The sequence below is a fragment of the Astatotilapia calliptera genome, chromosome 1 (genome assembly GCF_964374335.1).
Source record: "Astatotilapia calliptera chromosome 1, fAstCal68.1, whole genome shotgun sequence".
Taxonomy (NCBI): Eukaryota; Metazoa; Chordata; class Actinopteri; order Cichliformes; family Cichlidae; genus Astatotilapia; species Astatotilapia calliptera.
The window spans coordinates 7,373,610-7,392,172 of record NC_137422.1 but is presented as its reverse complement, the minus strand read 5'-3'; positions in this window follow the sequence as shown (position 1 = coordinate 7,392,172).

Here is an 18,563-nt window from a genome sequence, read left to right as displayed (position 1 = left end):
GCTCAAACGGCTGCAAAACCTGTTTGCCCAGCACGGGGAGATTGAGTTCTATAAGATAAAGCCATAAACATGTTTGTCTGAGTCTTCTATCAAAAGTTACAGCGATTTATATGAAGTTGTACATAAACGCTTTCTTTTGCCAAGACAGTGCGTTTCTCACTGTTACATGCATTTGAATGGGAAACTCGCCCGAAACAAAGTATAGGTTTTCATTATGTGAATAATTTTAAAATCTTAGCTCACACAGCTGCAAAACATTGAGTTCTATACGATAAAGCCATAAACATGTTTGTCTGAGTCTTCTATCAAAAGTTACAGCGATTTATATGAAGTGGTTGAAAAACGCTTTATTTCGCCAAGACAGTGTGTTTCTCACTGTTACATGCATTTGAATGGGAAACTCGCCTGAGACAAAGTATAGGTTTTCATTATGTGAATAATTTTAAAATCTTAGCTCAAACGGCTGCAAAACCTGTTTGCCCAGCACGGGGATATTGAGTTCTATAAGATAAAGCCATTAAAATGTTTGTCTGAGTCTTCTATCAAAAGTTACAGCGATTTATATGAAGTTGTACATAAACGCTTTCTTTCGCCAAGACAGTGCGTTTCTCACTGTTACATGCATTTGAATGGGAAACTCGCCCGAAACAAAGTATAGGTTTTCATTATGTGAATAATTTTAAAATCTTAGCTCAAACGGCTGCAAAACCTGTTTGCCCAGCACGGGGATATTGAGTTCTATAAGATAAAGCCATAAACATGGTTGTCTGAGTCTTCTATCAAAAGTTACAGCGATTTATTAAGTGGTTGAAAAACGCTTTATTTCGCCAAGACAGTGTGTTTCTCACTGTTACATGCATTTGAATGGGAAACTCGCCTGAGACAAAGTATAGGTTTTCATTATGTGAATAATTTTAAAATCTTAGCTCAAACGGCTGCAAAACCTGTTTGCCCAGCACGGGGATATTGAGTTCTATAAGATAAAGCCATAAACATGTTTGTCTGAGTCTTCTATCAAAAGTTACAGCGATTTATATGAAGTGGTTGAAAAACGCTTTATTTCGCCAAGACAGTGTGTTTCTCACTGTTACATGCATTTGAATGGGAAACTCGCCTGAGACAAAGTATAGGTTTTCATTATGTGAATAATTTTAAAATCTTAGCTCAAACGGCTGCAAAACCTGTTTGCCCAGCACGGGGATATTGAGTTCTATAAGATAAAGCCATAAACATGTTTGTCTGAGTCTTCTATCAAAAGTTACAGCGATTTATATGAAGTGGTTGAAAAACGCTTTATTTCGCCAAGACAGTGTGTTTCTCACTGTTACATGCATTTGAATGGGAAACTCGCCTGAGACAAAGTATAGGTTTTCATTATGTGAATAATTTTAAAATCTTAGCTCAAACGGCTGCAAAACCTGTTTGCCCAGCACGGGGAGATTGAGTTCTATAAGATAAAGCCATAAACATGTTTGTCTGAGTCTTCTATCAAAAGTTACAGCGATTTATATGAAGTTGTACATAAACGCTTTCTTTTGCCAAGACAGTGCGTTTCTCACTGTTACATGCATTTGAATGGGAAACTCGCCCGAAACAAAGTATAGGTTTTCATTATGTGAATAATTTTAAAATCTTAGCTCACACAGCTGCAAAACATTGAGTTCTATACGATAAAGCCATAAACATGTGTGTCTGAGTCTTCTTTTAAAAGTTACAGCTATTTATATGAAGTTGTACATAAACGCTTTCTTTCGCCAAGACAGTGTGTTTCTCACTGTTACATGCATTTGAATGGGAAACTCGCCTGAGACAAAGTATAGGTTTTCATTATGTGAATAATTTTAAAATCTTAGCTCAAACGCTGCAAAACCTGTTTGCCCAGCACGGGGATATTGAGTTCTATAAGATAAAGCCATAAACATGGTTGTCTGAGTCTTCTATCAAAAGTTACAGCGATTTATTAAGTGGTTGAAAAACGCTTTATTTCGCCAAGACAGTGTGTTTCTCACTGTTACATGCATTTGAATGGGAAACTCGCCTGAGACAAAGTATAGGTTTTCATTATGTGAATAATTTTAAAATCTTAGCTCAAACGGCTGCAAAACCTGTTTGCCCAGCACGGGGATATTGAGTTCTATAAGATAAAGCCATAAACATGTTTGTCTGAGTCTTCTATCAAAAGTTACAGCGATTTATATGAAGTGGTTGAAAAACGCTTTCTTTCGCCAAGACAGTGTGTTTCTCACTGTTACATGCATTTGAATGGGAAACTCGCCTGAGACAAAGTATAGGTTTTCATTATGTGAATAATTTTAAAATCTTAGCTCAAACGGCTGCAAAACCTGTTTGCCCAGCACGGGGATATTGAGTTCTATAAGATAAAGCCATAAACATGTTTGTCTGAGTCTTCTATCAAAAGTTACAGCGATTTATATGAAGTGGTTGAAAAACGCTTTATTTCGCCAAGACAGTGTGTTTCTCACTGTTACATGCATTTGAATGGGAAACTCGCCTGAGACAAAGTATAGGTTTTCATTATGTGAATAATTTTAAAATCTTAGCTCAAACGGCTGCAAAACCTGTTTGCCCAGCACGGGGAGATTGAGTTCTATAAGATAAAGCCATAAACATGTTTGTCTGAGTCTTCTATCAAAAGTTACAGCGATTTATATGAAGTTGTACATAAACGCTTTCTTTTGCCAAGACAGTGCGTTTCTCACTGTTACATGCATTTGAATGGGAAACTCGCCCGAAACAAAGTATAGGTTTTCATTATGTGAATAATTTTAAAATCTTAGCTCACACAGCTGCAAAACATTGAGTTCTATACGATAAAGCCATAAACATGTTTGTCTGAGTCTTCTATCAAAAGTTACAGCGATTTATATGAAGTGGTTGAAAAACGCTTTATTTCGCCAAGACAGTGTGTTTCTCACTGTTACATGCATTTGAATGGGAAACTCGCCTGAGACAAAGTATAGGTTTTCATTATGTGAATAATTTTAAAATCTTAGCTCAAACGGCTGCAAAACCTGTTTGCCCAGCACGGGGATATTGAGTTCTATAAGATAAAGCCATTAAAATGTTTGTCTGAGTCTTCTATCAAAAGTTACAGCGATTTATATGAAGTTGTACATAAACGCTTTCTTTCGCCAAGACAGTGCGTTTCTCACTGTTACATGCATTTGAATGGGAAACTCGCCCGAAACAAAGTATAGGTTTTCATTATGTGAATAATTTTAAAATCTTAGCTCACACAGCTGCAAAACATTGAGTTCTATACGATAAAGCCATAAACATGTGTGTCTGAGTCTTCTTTCAAAAGTTACAGCTATTTATATGAAGTTGTACATAAACGCTTTCTTTCGCCAAGACAGTGTGTTTCTCACTGTTACATGCATTTGAATGGGAAACTCGCCTGAGACAAAGTATAGGTTTTCATTATGTGAATAATTTTAAAATCTTAGCTCAAACGGCTTCAAAACCTGTTTGCCCAGCACGGGGATATTGAGTTCTATAAGATAAAGCCATTAAAATGTTTGTCTGAGTCTTCTATCAAAAGTTACAGCGATTTATATGAAGTGGTTGAAAAACGCTTTATTTCGCCAAGACAGTGTGTTTCTCACTGTTACATGCATTTGAATGGGAAACTCACCCGAGACAAAGTATAGGTTTTCATTATGTGAATAATTTTAAAATCTTAGCTCAAACGGCTGCAAAACCTGTTTGCCCAGCACGGGGATATTGAGTTCTATAAGATAAAGCCATAAACATGTTTGTCTGAGTCTTCTATCAAAAGTTACAGCGATTTATATGAAGTGGTTGAAAAACGCTTTATTTCACCAAGACAATGCGATTCTCACTGTTACATGCATTTGAATGGGAAACTCACCCGAGACAAAGTATAGGTTTTCATTATGTGAATAATTTTAAAATCTTAGCTCAAACGGCTGCAAAACCTGTTTGCCCAGCACGGGGATATTGAGTTCTATAAGATAAAGCCATAAACATGTTTGTCTGAGTCTTCTATCAAAAGTTACAGCGATTTATATGAAGTGGTTGAAAAACGCTTTATTTCGCCAAGACAGTGTGTTTCTCACTGTTACATGCATTTGAATGGGAAACTCGCCTGAGACAAAGTATAGGTTTTCATTATGTGAATAATTTTAAAATCTTAGCTCAAACGGCTGCAAAACCTGTTTGCCCAGCACGGGGATATTGAGTTCTATAAGATAAAGCCATAAACATGTTTGTCTGAGTCTTCTATCAAAAGTTACAGCGATTTATATGAAGTGGTTGAAAAACGCTTTATTTCACCAAGACAATGCGATTCTCACTGTTACATGCATTTGAATGGGAAACTCACCCGAGACAAAGTATAGGTTTTCATTATGTGAATAATTTTAAAATCTTAGCTCAAACGGCTGCAAAACCTGTTTGCCCAGCACGGGGATATTGAGTTCTATAAGATAAAGCCATAAACATGTTTGTCTGAGTCTTCTATCAAATGTTACAGCGATTTATATGAAGTGGTTGAAAAACGCTTTATTTCACCAAGACAGTGTGTTTCTCACTGTTACATGCATTTGAATGGGAAACTCGCCTGACACAAAGTATAGGTTTTCATTATGTGAATAATTTTAAAATCTTAGCTCACACAGCTGCAAAACATTGAGTTCTATATGATAAAGCCATAAACATGTGTGTCTGAGTCTTCTTTTAAAAGTTACAGCTATTTATATGAAGTTGTACATAAACGCTTTCTTTCGCCAAGACAGTGTGTTTCTCACTGTTACATGCATTTGAATGGGAAACTCGCCTGAGACAAAGTATAGGTTTTCATTATGTGAATAATTTTAAAATCTTAGCTCAAACGGCTGCAAAACCTGTTTGCCCAGCACCGGGATATTGAGTTCTATAAGATAAAGCCATAAACATGTTTGTCTGAGTCTTCTATCAAAAGTTACAGCGATTTATATGAAGTGGTTGAAAAACGCTTTATTTCGCCAAGACAGTGTGTTTCTCACTGTTACATGCATTTGAATGGGAAACTCGCCTGAGACAAAGTATAGGTTTTCATTATGTGAATAATTTTAAAATCTTAGCTCAAACGGCTGCAAAACCTGTTTGCCCAGCACGGGGATATTGAGTTCTATAAGATAAAGCCATAAACATGTTTGTCTGAGTCTTCTATCAAAAGTTACAGCGATTTATATGAAGTTGTACATAAACGCTTTCTTTCGCCAAGACAGTGCGTTTCTCACTGTTACATGCATTTGAATGGGAAACTCGCCCGAAACAAAGTATAGGTTTTCATTATGTGAATAATTTTAAAATCTTAGCTCACACAGCTGCAAAACATTGAGTTCTATACGATAAAGCCATAAACATGTGTGTCTGAGTCTTCTTTTAAAAGTTACAGCGATTTATATGAAGTGGTTGAAAAACGCTTTCTTTCGCCAAGACAGTGTGTTTCTCACTGTTACATGCATTTGAATGGGAAACTCGCCTGAGACAAAGTATAGGTTTTCATTATGTGAATAATTTTAAAATCTTAGCTCAAACGGCTGCAAAACCTGTTTGCCCAGCACGGGGATATTGAGTTCTATAAGATAAAGCCATAAACATGTTTGTCTGAGTCTTCTATCAAAAGTTACAGCGATTTATATGAAGTTGTACATAAACGCTTTCTTTTGCCAAGACAGTGCGTTTCTCACTGTTACATGCATTTGAATGGGAAACTCGCCCGAAACAAAGTATAGGTTTTCATTATGTGAATAATTTTAAAATCTTAGCTCACACAGCTGCAAAACATTGAGTTCTATACGATAAAGCCATAAACATGTTTGTCTGAGTCTTCTATCAAAAGTTACAGCGATTTATATGAAGTGGTTGAAAAACGCTTTATTTCGCCAAGACAGTGTGTTTCTCACTGTTACATGCATTTGAATGGGAAACTCGCCTGAGACAAAGTATAGGTTTTCATTATGTGAATAATTTTAAAATCTTAGCTCAAACGGCTGCAAAACCTGTTTGCCCAGCACGGGGATATTGAGTTCTATAAGATAAAGCCATTAAAATGTTTGTCTGAGTCTTCTATCAAAAGTTACAGCGATTTATATGAAGTTGTACATAAACGCTTTCTTTCGCCAAGACAGTGCGTTTCTCACTGTTACATGCATTTGAATGGGAAACTCGCCCGAAACAAAGTATAGGTTTTCATTATGTGAATAATTTTAAAATCTTAGCTCAAACGGCTGCAAAACCTGTTTGCCCAGCACGGGGATATTGAGTTCTATAAGATAAAGCCATAAACATGGTTGTCTGAGTCTTCTATCAAAAGTTACAGCGATTTATTAAGTGGTTGAAAAACGCTTTATTTCGCCAAGACAGTGTGTTTCTCACTGTTACATGCATTTGAATGGGAAACTCGCCTGAGACAAAGTATAGGTTTTCATTATGTGAATAATTTTAAAATCTTAGCTCAAACGGCTGCAAAACCTGTTTGCCCAGCACGGGGATATTGAGTTCTATAAGATAAAGCCATAAACATGTTTGTCTGAGTCTTCTATCAAAAGTTACAGCGATTTATATGAAGTGGTTGAAAAACGCTTTATTTCGCCAAGACAGTGTGTTTCTCACTGTTACATGCATTTGAATGGGAAACTCGCCTGAGACAAAGTATAGGTTTTCATTATGTGAATAATTTTAAAATCTTAGCTCAAACGGCTGCAAAACCTGTTTGCCCAGCACGGGGATATTGAGTTCTATAAGATAAAGCCATAAACATGTTTGTCTGAGTCTTCTATCAAAAGTTACAGCGATTTATATGAAGTGGTTGAAAAACGCTTTATTTCGCCAAGACAGTGTGTTTCTCACTGTTACATGCATTTGAATGGGAAACTCGCCTGAGACAAAGTATAGGTTTTCATTATGTGAATAATTTTAAAATCTTAGCTCAAACGGCTGCAAAACCTGTTTGCCCAGCACGGGGAGATTGAGTTCTATAAGATAAAGCCATAAACATGTTTGTCTGAGTCTTCTATCAAAAGTTACAGCGATTTATATGAAGTTGTACATAAACGCTTTCTTTTGCCAAGACAGTGCGTTTCTCACTGTTACATGCATTTGAATGGGAAACTCGCCCGAAACAAAGTATAGGTTTTCATTATGTGAATAATTTTAAAATCTTAGCTCACACAGCTGCAAAACATTGAGTTCTATACGATAAAGCCATAAACATGTGTGTCTGAGTCTTCTTTTAAAAGTTACAGCTATTTATATGAAGTTGTACATAAACGCTTTCTTTCGCCAAGACAGTGTGTTTCTCACTGTTACATGCATTTGAATGGGAAACTCGCCTGAGACAAAGTATAGGTTTTCATTATGTGAATAATTTTAAAATCTTAGCTCAAACGGCTGCAAAACCTGTTTGCCCAGCACGGGGATATTGAGTTCTATAAGATAAAGCCATAAACATGGTTGTCTGAGTCTTCTATCAAAAGTTACAGCGATTTATTAAGTGGTTGAAAAACGCTTTATTTCGCCAAGACAGTGTGTTTCTCACTGTTACATGCATTTGAATGGGAAACTCGCCTGAGACAAAGTATAGGTTTTCATTATGTGAATAATTTTAAAATCTTAGCTCAAACGGCTGCAAAACCTGTTTGCCCAGCACGGGGATATTGAGTTCTATAAGATAAAGCCATAAACATGTTTGTCTGAGTCTTCTATCAAAAGTTACAGCGATTTATATGAAGTGGTTGAAAAACGCTTTATTTCGCCAAGACAGTGTGTTTCTCACTGTTACATGCATTTGAATGGGAAACTCGCCTGAGACAAAGTATAGGTTTTCATTATGTGAATAATTTTAAAATCTTAGCTCAAACGGCTGCAAAACCTGTTTGCCCAGCACGGGGATATTGAGTTCTATAAGATAAAGCCATAAACATGTTTGTCTGAGTCTTCTATCAAAAGTTACAGCGATTTATATGAAGTGGTTGAAAAACGCTTTATTTCGCCAAGACAGTGTGTTTCTCACTGTTACATGCATTTGAATGGGAAACTCGCCTGAGACAAAGTATAGGTTTTCATTATGTGAATAATTTTAAAATCTTAGCTCAAACGGCTGCAAAACCTGTTTGCCCAGCACGGGGAGATTGAGTTCTATAAGATAAAGCCATAAACATGTTTGTCTGAGTCTTCTATCAAAAGTTACAGCGATTTATATGAAGTTGTACATAAACGCTTTCTTTTGCCAAGACAGTGCGTTTCTCACTGTTACATGCATTTGAATGGGAAACTCGCCCGAAACAAAGTATAGGTTTTCATTATGTGAATAATTTTAAAATCTTAGCTCACACAGCTGCAAAACATTGAGTTCTATACAATAAAGCCATAAACATGTTTGTCTGAGTCTTCTATCAAAAGTTACAGCGATTTATATGAAGTGGTTGAAAAACGCTTTATTTCGCCAAGACAGTGTGTTTCTCACTGTTACATGCATTTGAATGGGAAACTCGCCTGAGACAAAGTATAGGTTTTCATTATGTGAATAATTTTAAAATCTTAGCTCAAACGGCTGCAAAACCTGTTTGCCCAGCACGGGGATATTGAGTTCTATAAGATAAAGCCATAAACATGTTTGTCTGAGTCTTCTATCAAAAGTTACAGCGATTTATATGAAGTGGTTGAAAAACGCTTTATTTCACCAAGACAATGCGATTCTCACTGTTACATGCATTTGAATGGGAAACTCGCCCGAAACAAAGTATAGGTTTTCATTATGTGAATAATTTTAAAATCTTAGCTCACACAGCTGCAAAACATTGAGTTCTATACAATAAAGCCATAAACATGTTTGTCTGAGTCTTCTATCAAAAGTTACAGCGATTTATATGAAGTGGTTGAAAAACGCTTTATTTCGCCAAGACAGTGTGTTTCTCACTGTTACATGCATTTGAATGGGAAACTCGCCTGAGACAAAGTATAGGTTTTCATTATGTGAATAATTTTAAAATCTTAGCTCAAACGGCTGCAAAACCTGTTTGCCCAGCACGGGGATATTGAGTTCTATAAGATAAAGCCATAAACATGTTTGTCTGAGTCTTCTATCAAATGTTACAGCGATTTATATGAAGTGGTTGAAAAACGCTTTATTTCACCAAGACAGTGTGTTTCTCACTGTTACATGCATTTGAATGGGAAACTCGCCTGACACAAAGTATAGGTTTTCATTATGTGAATAATTTTAAAATCTTAGCTCACACAGCTGCAAAACATTGAGTTCTATATGATAAAGCCATAAACATGTGTGTCTGAGTCTTCTTTTAAAAGTTACAGCTATTTATATGAAGTTGTACATAAACGCTTTCTTTCGCCAAGACAGTGTGTTTCTCACTGTTACATGCATTTGAATGGGAAACTCGCCTGAGACAAAGTATAGGTTTTCATTATGTGAATAATTTTAAAATCTTAGCTCAAACGGCTGCAAAACCTGTTTGCCCAGCACCGGGATATTGAGTTCTATAAGATAAAGCCATAAACATGTTTGTCTGAGTCTTCTATCAAAAGTTACAGCGATTTATATGAAGTGGTTGAAAAACGCTTTATTTCGCCAAGACAGTGTGTTTCTCACTGTTACATGCATTTGAATGGGAAACTCGCCTGAGACAAAGTATAGGTTTTCATTATGTGAATAATTTTAAAATCTTAGCTCAAACGGCTGCAAAACCTGTTTGCCCAGCACGGGGATATTGAGTTCTATAAGATAAAGCCATAAACATGTTTGTCTGAGTCTTCTATCAAAAGTTACAGCGATTTATATGAAGTTGTACATAAACGCTTTCTTTCGCCAAGACAGTGCGTTTCTCACTGTTACATGCATTTGAATGGGAAACTCGCCCGAAACAAAGTATAGGTTTTCATTATGTGAATAATTTTAAAATCTTAGCTCACACAGCTGCAAAACATTGAGTTCTATACGATAAAGCCATAAACATGTGTGTCTGAGTCTTCTTTTAAAAGTTACAGCTATTTATATGAAGTTGTACATAAACGCTTTCTTTCGCCAAGACAGTGTGTTTCTCACTGTTACATGCATTTGAATGGGAAACTCGCCTGAGACAAAGTATAGGTTTTCATTATGTGAATAATTTTAAAATCTTAGCTCAAACGGCTGCAAAACCTGTTTGCCCAGCACGGGGATATTGAGTTCTATAAGATAAAGCCATAAACATGTTTGTCTGAGTCTTCTATCAAAAGTTACAGCGATTTATATGAAGTGGTTGAAAAACGCTTTATTTCGCCAAGACAGTGTGTTTCTCACTGTTACATGCATTTGAATGGGAAACTCGCCTGAGACAAAGTATAGGTTTTCATTATGTGAATAATTTTAAAATCTTAGCTCAAACGGCTGCAAAACCTGTTTGCCCAGCACGGGGATATTGAGTTCTATAAGATAAAGCCATAAACATGTTTGTCTGAGTCTTCTATCAAAAGTTACAGCGATTTATATGAAGTGGTTGAAAAACGCTTTATTTCGCCAAGACAGTGTGTTTCTCACTGTTACATGCATTTGAATGGGAAACTCGCCTGAGACAAAGTATAGGTTTTCATTATGTGAATAATTTTAAAATCTTAGCTCAAACGGCTGCAAAACCTGTTTGCCCAGCACGGGGATATTGAGTTCTATAAGATAAAGCCATAAACATGTTTGTCTGAGTCTTCTATCAAAAGTTACAGCGATTTATATGAAGTGGTTGAAAAACGCTTTATTTCGCCAAGACAGTGTGTTTCTCACTGTTACATGCATTTGAATGGGAAACTCGCCTGAGACAAAGTATAGGTTTTCATTATGTGAATAATTTTAAAATCTTAGCTCAAACGGCTGCAAAACCTGTTTGCCCAGCACGGTGATATTGAGTTCTATAAGATAAAGCCATAAACATGTTTGTCTGAGTCTTCTATCAAATGTTACAGCGATTTATATGAAGTGGTTGAAAAACGCTTTATTTCACCAAGACAGTGTGTTTCTCACTGTTACATGCATTTGAATGGGAAACTCGCCTGAGACAAAGTATAGGTTTTCATTATGTGAATAATTTTAAAATCTTAGCTCACACAGCTGCAAAACATTGAGTTCTATACGTTAAAGCCATAAACATGTGTGTCTGAGTCTTCTTTTAAAAGTTACAGCTATTTATATGAAGTTGTACATAAACGCTTTCTTTCGCCAAGACAGTGCGTTTCTCACTGTTACATGCATTTGAATGGGAAACTCGCCCGAAACAAAGTATAGGTTTTCATTATGTGAATAATTTTAAAATCTTAGCTCACACAGCTGCAAAACATTGAGTTCGATACGATAAAGCCATAAACATGTGTGTCTGAGTCTTCTATCAAAAGTTACAGCGATTTATATTAAGTGGTTGAAAAACGCTTTATTTCGCCAAGACAGTGTGTTTCTCACTGTTACATGCATTTGAATGGGAAACTCGCCTGAGACAAAGTATAGGTTTTCATTATGTGAATAATTTTAAAATCTTAGCTCAAACGGCTGCAAAACCTGTTTGCCCAGCACGGGGATATTGAGTTCTATAAGATAAAGCCATAAACATGTTTGTCTGAGTCTTCTATCAAAAGTTACAGCGATTTATATGAAGTGGTTGAAAAACGCTTTATTTCGCCAAGACAGTGTGTTTCTCACTGTTACATGCATTTGAATGGGAAACTCGCCTGAGACAAAGTATAGGTTTTCATTATGTGAATAATTTTAAAATCTTAGCTCAAACGGCTGCAAAACCTGTTTGCCCAGCACCGGGATATTGAGTTCTATAAGATAAAGCCATAAACATGTTTGTCTGAGTCTTCTATCAAAAGTTACAGCGATTTATATGAAGTGGTTGAAAAACGCTTTATTTCGCCAAGACAGTGTGTTTCTCACTGTTACATGCATTTGAATGGGAAACTCGCCTGAGACAAAGTATAGGTTTTCATTATGTGAATAATTTTAAAATCTTAGCTCAAACGGCTGCAAAACCTGTTTGCCCAGCACGGGGATATTGAGTTCTATAAGATAAAGCCATAAACATGTTTGTCTGAGTCTTCTATCAAAAGTTACAGCGATTTATATGAAGTTGTACATAAACGCTTTCTTTCGCCAAGACAGTGCGTTTCTCACTGTTACATGCATTTGAATGGGAAACTCGCCCGAAACAAAGTATAGGTTTTCATTATGTGAATAATTTTAAAATCTTAGCTCACACAGCTGCAAAACATTGAGTTCTATACGATAAAGCCATAAACATGTGTGTCTGAGTCTTCTTTTAAAAGTTACAGCTATTTATATGAAGTTGTACATAAACGCTTTCTTTCGCCAAGACAGTGTGTTTCTCACTGTTACATGCATTTGAATGGGAAACTCGCCTGAGACAAAGTATAGGTTTTCATTATGTGAATAATTTTAAAATCTTAGCTCAAACGGCTGCAAAACCTGTTTGCCCAGCACGGGGATATTGAGTTCTATAAGATAAAGCCATAAACATGTTTGTCTGAGTCTTCTATCAAAAGTTACAGCGATTTATATGAAGTGGTTGAAAAACGCTTTATTTCGCCAAGACAGTGTGTTTCTCACTGTTACATGCATTTGAATGGGAAACTCGCCTGAGACAAAGTATAGGTTTTCATTATGTGAATAATTTTAAAATCTTAGCTCAAACGGCTGCAAAACCTGTTTGCCCAGCACGGGGATATTGAGTTCTATAAGATAAAGCCATAAACATGTTTGTCTGAGTCTTCTATCAAAAGTTACAGCGATTTATATGAAGTGGTTGAAAAACGCTTTATTTCGCCAAGACAGTGTGTTTCTCACTGTTACATGCATTTGAATGGGAAACTCGCCTGAGACAAAGTATAGGTTTTCATTATGTGAATAATTTTAAAATCTTAGCTCAAACGGCTGCAAAACCTGTTTGCCCAGCACGGGGATATTGAGTTCTATAAGATAAAGCCATAAACATGTTTGTCTGAGTCTTCTATCAAAAGTTACAGCGATTTATATGAAGTGGTTGAAAAACGCTTTATTTCGCCAAGACAGTGTGTTTCTCACTGTTACATGCATTTGAATGGGAAACTCGCCTGAGACAAAGTATAGGTTTTCATTATGTGAATAATTTTAAAATCTTAGCTCAAACGGCTGCAAAACCTGTTTGCCCAGCACGGTGATATTGAGTTCTATAAGATAAAGCCATAAACATGTTTGTCTGAGTCTTCTATCAAATGTTACAGCGATTTATATGAAGTGGTTGAAAAACGCTTTATTTCACCAAGACAGTGTGTTTCTCACTGTTACATGCATTTGAATGGGAAACTCGCCTGAGACAAAGTATAGGTTTTCATTATGTGAATAATTTTAAAATCTTAGCTCACACAGCTGCAAAACATTGAGTTCTATACGTTAAAGCCATAAACATGTGTGTCTGAGTCTTCTTTTAAAAGTTACAGCTATTTATATGAAGTTGTACATAAACGCTTTCTTTCGCCAAGACAGTGCGTTTCTCACTGTTACATGCATTTGAATGGGAAACTCGCCCGAAACAAAGTATAGGTTTTCATTATGTGAATAATTTTAAAATCTTAGCTCACACAGCTGCAAAACATTGAGTTCGATACGATAAAGCCATAAACATGTGTGTCTGAGTCTTCTATCAAAAGTTACAGCGATTTATATTAAGTGGTTGAAAAACGCTTTATTTCACCAAGACAATGCGAGTCTCACTGTTACATGCATTTGAATGGGAAACTCGCCTGAGACAAAGTATAGGTTTTCATTATGTGAATAATTTTAAAATCTTAGCTCAAACGGCTGCAAAACCTGTTTGCCCAGCACGGGGATATTGAGTTCTATAAGATAAAGCCATAAACATGTTTGTCTGAGTCTTCTATCAAAAGTTACAGCGATTTATATGAAGTTGTACATAAACGCTTTCTTTCGCCAAGACAGTGCGTTTCTCACTGTTACATGCATTTGAATGGGAAACTCGCCCGAAACAAAGTATAGGTTTTCATTATGTGAATAATTTTAAAATCTTAGCTCACACAGCTGCAAAACATTGAGTTCTATACGATAAAGCCATAAACATGTGTGTCTGAGTCTTCTTTTAAAAGTTACAGCTATTTATATGAAGTTGTACATAAACGCTTTCTTTCGCCAAGACAGTGTGTTTCTCACTGTTACATGCATTTGAATGGGAAACTCGCCTGAGACAAAGTATAGGTTTTCATTATGTGAATAATTTTAAAATCTTAGCTGAAACGGCTGCAAAACCTGTTTGCCCAGCACGGGGATATTGAGTTCTATAAGATAAAGCCATAAACATGTTTGTCTGAGTCTTCTATCAAAAGTTACAGCGATTTATATGAAGTGGTTGAAAAACGCTTTATTTCGCCAAGACAGTGTGTTTCTCACTGTTACATGCATTTGAATGGGAAACTCGCCTGAGACAAAGTATAGGTTTTCATTATGTGAATAATTTTAAAATCTTAGCTCAAACGGCTGCAAAACCTGTTTGCCCAGCACGGGGATATTGAGTTCTATAAGATAAAGCCATAAACATGTTTGTCTGAGTCTTCTATCAAAAGTTACAGCGATTTATATGAAGTGGTTGAAAAACGCTTTATTTCGCCAAGACAGTGTGTTTCTCACTGTTACATGCATTTGAATGGGAAACTCGCCTGAGACAAAGTATAGGTTTTCATTATGTGAATAATTTTAAAATCTTAGCTCAAACGGCTGCAAAACCTGTTTGCCCAGCACGGTGATATTGAGTTCTATAAGATAAAGCCATAAACATGTTTGTCTGAGTCTTCTATCAAATGTTACAGCGATTTATATGAAGTGGTTGAAAAACGCTTTATTTCACCAAGACAGTGTGTTTCTCACTGTTACATGCATTTGAATGGGAAACTCGCCTGAGACAAAGTATAGGTTTTCATTATGTGAATAATTTTAAAATCTTAGCTCACACAGCTGCAAAACATTGAGTTCTATACGATAAAGCCATAAACATGTGTGTCTGAGTCTTCTTTTAAAAGTTACAGCTATTTATATGAAGTTGTACATAAACGCTTTCTTTCGCCAAGACAGTGCGTTTCTCACTGTTACATGCATTTGAATGGGAAACTCGCCCGAAACAAAGTATAGGTTTTCATTATGTGAATAATTTTAAAATCTTAGCTCACACAGCTGCAAAACATTGAGTTCGATACGATAAAGCCATAAACATGTGTGTCTGAGTCTTCTATCAAAAGTTACAGCGATTTATATTAAGTGGTTGAAAAACGCTTTATTTCACCAAGACAATGCGAGTCTCACTGTTACATGCATTTGAATGGGAAACTCGCCTGAGACAAAGTATAGGTTTTCATTATGTGAATAATTTTAAAATCTTAGCTCAAACGGCTGCAAAACCTGTTTGCCCAGCACGGGGATATTGAGTTCTATAAGATAAAGCCATAAACATGTTTGTCTGAGTCTTCTATCAAAAGTTACAGCGATTTATATGAAGTGGTTGAAAAACGCTTTATTTCGCCAAGACAGTGTGTTTCTCACTGTTACATGCATTTGAATGGGAAACTCGCCTGAGACAAAGTATAGGTTTTCATTATGTGAATAATTTTAAAATCTTAGCTCACACAGCTGCAAAACATTGAGTTCTATACGATAAAGCCATAAACATGTGTGTCTGAGTCTTCTTTTAAAAGTTACAGCTATTTATATGAAGTTGTACATAAACGCTTTCTTTTGCCAAGACAGTGTGTTTCTCACTGTTACATGCATTTGAATGGGAAACTCGCCTGAGACAAAGTATAGGTTTTCATTATGTGAATAATTTTAAAATCTTAGCTCAAACGGCTGCAAAACCTGTTTGCCCAGCACGGGGATATTGAGTTCTATAAGATAAAGCCATAAACATGTTTGTCTGAGTCTTCTATCAAAAGTTACAGCGATTTATATGAAGTGGTTGAAAAACGCTTTATTTCACCAAGACAATGCGATTCTCACTGTTACATGCATTTGAATGGGAAACTCACCCGAGACAAAGTATAGGTTTTCATTATGTGAATAATTTTAAAATCTTAGCTCAAACGGCTGCAAAACCTGTTTGCCCAGCACGGGGATATTGAGTTCTATAAGATAAAGCCATAAACATGTTTGTCTGAGTCTTCTATCAAAAGTTACAGCGATTTATATGAAGTGGTTGAAAAACGCTTTATTTCGCCAAGACAGTGTGTTTCTCACTGTTACATGCATTTGAATGGGAAACTCGCCTGAGACAAAGTATAGGTTTTCATTATGTGAATAATTTTAAAATCTTAGCTCACACAGCTGCAAAACATTGAGTTCTATACGTTAAAGCCATAAACATGTGTGTCTGAGTCTTCTTTTAAAAGTTACAGCTATTTATATGAAGTTGTACATAAACGCTTTCTTTCGCCAAGACAGTGCGTTTCTCACTGTTACATGCATTTGAATGGGAAACTCGCCCGAAACAAAGTATAGGTTTTCATTATGTGAATAATTTTAAAATCTTAGCTCACACAGCTGCAAAACATTGAGTTCGATACGATAAAGCCATAAACATGTGTGTCTGAGTCTTCTATCAAAAGTTACAGCGATTTATATTAAGTGGTTGAAAAACGCTTTATTTCACCAAGACAATGCGAGTCTCACTGTTACATGCATTTGAATGGGAAACTCGCCTGAGACAAAGTATAGGTTTTCATTATGTGAATAATTTTAAAATCTTAGCTCAAACGGCTGCAAAACCTGTTTGCCCAGCACGGGGATATTGAGTTCTATAAGATAAAGCCATAAACATGTTTGTCTGAGTCTTCTATCAAAAGTTACAGCGATTTATATGAAGTGGTTGAAAAACGCTTTATTTCGCCAAGACAGTGTGTTTCTCACTGTTACATGCATTTGAATGGGAAACTCGCCTGAGACAAAGTATAGGTTTTCATTATGTGAATAATTTTAAAATCTTAGCTCACACAGCTGCAAAACATTGAGTTCTATACGATAAAGCCATAAACATGTGTGTCTGAGTCTTCTTTTAAAAGTTACAGCTATTTATATGAAGTTGTACATAAACGCTTTCTTTTGCCAAGACAGTGTGTTTCTCACTGTTACATGCATTTGAATGGGAAACTCGCCTGAGACAAAGTATAGGTTTTCATTATGTGAATAATTTTAAAATCTTAGCTCAAACGGCTGCAAAACCTGTTTGCCCAGCACGGGGATATTGAGTTCTATAAGATAAAGCCATAAACATGTTTGTCTGAGTCTTCTATCAAAAGTTACAGCGATTTATATGAAGTTGTACATAAACGCTTTCTTTCGCCAAGACAGTGCGTTTCTCACTGTTACATGCATTTGAATGGGAAACTCGCCCGAAACAAAGTATAGGTTTTCATTATGTGAATAATTTTAAAATCTTAGCTCACACAGCTGCAAAACATTGAGTTCTATACGATAAAGCCATAAACATGTGTGTCTGAGTCTTCTTTTAAAAGTTACAGCTATTTATATGAAGTTGTACATAAACGCTTTCTTTCGCCAAGACAGTGTGTTTCTCACTGTTACATGCATTTGAATGGGAAACTCGCCTGAGACAAAGTATAGGTTTTCATTATGTGAATAATTTTAAAATCTTAGCTCAAACGGCTGCAAAACCTGTTTGCCCAGCACGGGGATATTGAGTTCTATAAGATAAAGCCATAAACATGTTTGTCTGAGTCTTCTATCAAAAGTTACAGCGATTTATATGAAGTGGTTGAAAAACGCTTTATTTCGCCAAGACAGTGTGTTTCTCACTGTTACATGCATTTGAATGGGAAACTCGCCTGAGACAAAGTATAGGTTTTCATTATGTGAATAATTTTAAAATCTTAGCTCAAACGGCTGCAAAACCTGTTTGCCCAGCACGGGGATATTGAGTTCTATAAGATAAAGCCATAAACATGTTTGTCTGAGTCTTCTATCAAAAGTTACAGCGATTTATATGAAGTGGTTGAAAAACGCTTTATTTCGCCAAGACAGTGTGTTTCTCACTGTTACATGCATTTGAATGGGAAACTCGCCTGAGACAAAGTATAGGTTTTCATTATGTGAATAATTTTAAAATCTTAGCTCAAACAGCTGCAAAACCTGTTTGCCCAGCACGGTGATATTGAGTTCTATAAGATAAAGCCATAAACATGTTTGTCTGAGTCTTCTATCAAATGTTACAGCGATTTATATGAAGTGGTTGAAAAACGCTTTATTTCACCAAGACAGTGTGTTTCTCACTGTTACATGCATTTGAATGGGAAACTCGCCTGAGACAAAGTATAGGTTTTCATTATGTGAATAATTTTAAAATCTTAGCTCACACAGCTGCAAAACATTGAGTTCTATACGATAAAGCCATAAACATGTGTGTCTGAGTCTTCTTTTAAAAGTTACAGCTATTTATATGAAGTTGTACATAAACGCTTTCTTTCGCCAAGACAGTGCGTTTCTC